The sequence below is a fragment of the Peromyscus californicus genome, unplaced genomic scaffold (genome assembly GCF_007827085.1).
Source record: "Peromyscus californicus insignis strain IS unplaced genomic scaffold, ASM782708v3 Scaffold_13__1_contigs__length_99412109, whole genome shotgun sequence".
NCBI classification, from domain to species: Eukaryota; Metazoa; Chordata; class Mammalia; order Rodentia; family Cricetidae; genus Peromyscus; species Peromyscus californicus.
The window spans coordinates 78,923,778-78,928,363 of record NW_026294424.1 but is presented as its reverse complement, the minus strand read 5'-3'; the positions used below and the strand labels follow the sequence as shown (position 1 = coordinate 78,928,363).

General features: G+C 37.2%; 1 non-coding gene across 1 annotated transcript; it reads right to left on the bottom strand.

Annotated features, from left to right (window-relative positions):
• Nucleotides 1-1,135: 1,135 nt before the first annotated feature.
• Nucleotides 1,136-1,300, bottom strand: LOC128109204 (U1 spliceosomal RNA). The gene has a single exon (XR_008217744.1). It is a non-coding gene; the product is annotated as a U1 spliceosomal RNA (small nuclear RNA).
• Between the last annotated feature and the right edge of the window lie 3,286 nt (nucleotides 1,301-4,586).

The window sequence follows — 4,586 nt, the reverse complement described above, 5'->3', positions numbered from 1 at the left end:
ATGACATGCTTTTCTAGGCATCTGTGTGAGCCATGCAAGCAAACGGAGTTAGGTCTAACTAGACAAGAAAAATGTAAGTTCCAGGTTTACAGAATTAAATACTGGAGGTAGAGGACACCTTTAGGTACAAGTACTTGTAGGAAGAATTGTATTTGTTAAGGGTGGTTGATAAGTATTGTCACCTCTGAGGCTGTCATACTTCATCAATATTTTGTAATTAAACACTATTTGCAAACCTAGTAGATTTTTATCACAGTAAAAGTTTCAAAACAAGTATCCTTTTTAATTTTTTTATACTAGTTCTACCATAGATCAGTTTTCTTCCTTAGTTGGTATGAAAAACTTAGTACTTAGATATGGCATCTTTAATCTTAGCTTGGAAATTGTAAAGTCAATAGACTAGCAGTTTGCATCCTTTGTCCTAAGTATTTGAGAAAATATTGAAATGTAATTTGTAAGAGTTTTCTAGGCCTGACTGCAGGCTCTCAGCAGAAAAGTTTGTTAAGTTACTACAAAGGAAGAAACATTTCTCCTCATCGATTAGCAAATACCAATTCCATTATAAATGTATATGCACGTTGACCTTTTAGCTTGTTTTCTGGAATACAAATTCAGTAGAGCACTCACGCTGCTTCACATGCTGTGATAGTATTTTGGGGCACTGGAACACAAATGGGGACATCAATCTACCCTCTTCATTTGAGAGTCACTATATGGAGCCTAATTGCTGGTTCCTCTATGGTCCCCATGCAGAGCTTATGCTAGTCAGCAGGCCTGGGGTTTAAAGATTTCTCCATAGTGAAGTTCTGCAGCTTAAATGAGGAGGTTAGAATCTTAGACAAAATAAAGCAAATATTGAGTGGTTTACAATGCCTTCCCCCTTTACTTGGGAAACAAATATATGTACATTGTTAGACTACAGGGATATTGAAACAGGCTTGCACAATATAACTGCTAAGCTAGGAAGCCAAAAACAAACTCAAATTATTTTTTCCATAGACAGAAAAGATTAATTTTCATCTGTGCAGTTTTAAGGTCTCATTTATCTATCTATCTATCTATCTATCTATCTATCTATCTATCATCTATCTATCTATCTATCTATCTATCTATCTATCTATCTATCTATTTATCTCAGGGAAAAGCATGAATGCAGTCCCCCCACTACCACAAATTACACAGTCGAGTTTCCCACATTTGGGGAAGTTGCAGGTGTCAGGAGATCCAGAGTGCAATGGATAAGCCTCACCCTGGGAAAACCATCTTTGTGATCATGGTATCTCCCCTGCCAGGTAAGTATTTGAAAGCCTCTTTTAAATATGATGCTGCCAATCAAAACACAGATAGGGAGATTGAGTAGTAGAACATTTGATTTAGAAAGGAGTTTTCATATTTCTTGAACCAAATTTTACTCAAGATGTCCAGTGGTCACAACACAATAGTTGCCCCCATGAACTGACATGCCAGAGTTATAAACAGTGCTTTGTACCAGTCAGTGTCTTCTGGGAGTACTGAAGCATAACCCAGGAAATCAACTCAGAGTAGAATGATTTTGGCTCATGGTTTCAGACTTTGTTCACTTAACCCCATAGCTTTTGGACCTTGTATGAGGCAGTCCGCCTTGGAAGGGGACTTATGGCTGAACAAAGTTGTACATTTCTTGGAGAAGGCTGGATGAGAAAGTAGCAATTGTAGCTGTAATACCTTTTTCAGAACATATACCTAGGATCTAGCCTTCTTCAACTGGGTCTCACCTCCCAAATGCTCCACCATCTCTCAGTGGTGCCACAATAAGATAACCAAACCTTTAATGCACAGGCCCTTAGAGAACATGGGAAGTAGAAACTATAATAATCTTAGACTTTATATATATTTGAGTTACAATTTTTGACCCATTGAAAACAAGATTTTATTTCTCTAATTGTCACAACAGAAACAGATCCTGTAGAAGTGAAATATAAATTCAGATATACTCTACACTCAGTGTAATGTTGAGGAAGTTCAATAATTTGGAGAAAAATAATATGTTTCCTTCTCATCAGTAAGTTCATGGCTGAGATCTGTGTCACAAAAGGTATTTTTAAGAGAAAAACATACAAATTTATCTAATGTTTTTGTGATATGGATGGCTTCAAAATAACCAAAGGAATAGAGAAGCCTGTGTGTGTTTATGCCACTTGATAAAGGGGACAGTTGTGAAGAGTTGGGGATGGACAAAGGCAGATTGAATATTGATAATACAGCGAGGGGACATTAGCAGGGCCCGAATGTTCAAGCTTTTTTCCGTATCCCTGTGTCTTTAAGACAGGGTCATTCTTCTCTCCATATAAATTGGATACCTCTCATATAAGGGCCTTAGGGGTAATGCCAGTTTGATTTTATGGACTACTTCAGGGCAGAGAACGCTTTCTGTGTTTTATGGCCTGTGTTGGGAATATGGGTGTTGAAAGGGGGTGAACAGCCATCTTTATTTGATTTTCTTACATACTAAGGTGACATTTTGATGTAGCATGTTCTGAACCTCATCATTAACCTCTCTGTGTCTTAATTTATTTGTCTAGAATGTGTGGACATAGTGTAATGTATTTCTTAGGTTCATTATAGTGATTAAACTTGTTAATTATGTGAATAGACAGCTATATACAAAGCCACTAAAACATCTTGGTGTGTAGTATTATAGTTTATTATTGCAATACCACTATAATTCTATTATCTATTTCATAAATGTCTAAGAACTTTACAGTTTTAAGATTGCTTTATTTTATTCACCAAAGATAGCAGAGAATAAAAGGCAAACAAAAATTCTTGCTTTCTTCTTGACAGAGATTATCCAAAATGCATGATGGGATGTTATCAAGACAAGCAAAGCATGAAAAGATGATAGAGCTGAGGGTTTTCTATCTATCTGTCTGTCAGTCTATCTGTCTATCTATCTATCTATCTATCTATCTATCTATCTATCTATCTATCTATCTATCTATCTATCTATTTTAGATAGTCTTGCTATGTAGTCCAGGCTAACCTTCAACTGGTGATCTTGTGACAGCTTTCTAAGTGCTGGGATTAAAGGCCTGTGCCTAAACACATGGCTTGTGATTTCTATTTTTCAAATTATGGTGGTCAGTGCAAACCTCCATGAGAAGTGAATATTCAACAAAGATAGTGCATAAGATCCTAAAGGAAAACCTCATGTGAATATCTTGGAGAAGAACACTCCTGACCACAGGGAAACATTGATGTGAGATACTCAGAAAGTCAGGAAGGAGGTAGGGAAGTGAGTTTGTAGGAAAAGAGGTAAGGGAGTTATAGAGCCATGGATGGCACTGTGCAAACATTGGGTCTTAAACTGAATGAGATGGGAAGTTTTGAAGGATTTTGGACAGAAAAGTGAATTTATTTGACTTGTAAGTTTTCCTAGACTCTCTGTTGCTGCAGTGTTGAGAATTCACAAAAAGCAAGAAGACCACATTGAAAGATGTTGCAGTCATCTAGACATGGCATAATGATGGCACAGACTAGAGTCGTTTAAGAAGTGCTTGGTACTGGAAGTGGTAAGCAGTAATTTGTTCCTATATACATTTTGGATAGGAATGTAGTAGGATTTACTGTTTCATAAGCTAGGCTCTCTCTTTCTCGTGTGTGTGTGTGTGTGTGTGTGTGTGTGTGTGTGTGTGTGTGTGTGTGAGAGAGAGAGAGAGAGAGAGAGAGAGAGAGAGAGAGAGAGAGAGAGAGAGAGAGAGAGAGAGAGAGAGAATGAATTTGAATTTGGAAATAATAGGTGCCTTGGGACTGAATGAGATACCAAAGAGGTAGATAAAGAGAGAAAACAGATGATTTCTAGAGAGTGAGTCATGTGCTTTCTCAATCAATGAGAGGTTGATGAGCACAAGAGGAATTATCAGAGAGACAAAAGTGTTTTTTGCAAGATATGGTAGAGGAAGATGCAGAATTTTAGAAACGATGCTAAGGGGTAATGATCGATTGTATCAAATACTGCTGACAAGTTAGATAGGAAGGAAACTGAAAATCATGTGAATTTAGTAATGATGAAATCACAGTGATAGAAAGAGGAGTTTTAGCTGGGTAGTGGAGGCCAGAAGAAGCACTTGTAAATATAACCTTGATAATGCAAAGAAGGGCATATCATCTAGACTTGAAGGTCTACTGCAAGGTAGAGAAGTGACCCTTACCTCGAACCATGAGCAGCTAATTAATAGTAATGAAGGAGGAGAAAGGAAAACAGGTAGGTCTAGTGTTAAACCTTGCACATTCAAGTTCCACTGCATGAGGTTTGCTCTTGGCTTTTGATGGTGGAGGTAACTCTCTCCCAGTTCTTTGCCCTATAATTAGTATTGCATCAAAGATGATGTTTAAAAATAATCTAAAGATAACAGCTATAGCTTTGAATGGAACATTGAAACAGTGAAGCAGTGCTTTCATAGTGATAGTCAAAAGATATAAGGTCCAAATGCTAAATGAAGTGTTTAAAAGAGGGTTTCTGGTTTGGATTGGTTTCTCATACGTTCTTAATTGACTCACAGCACAGGATTAGTCCTTTTCCATTATTAAATCTATTTCCAGCATTT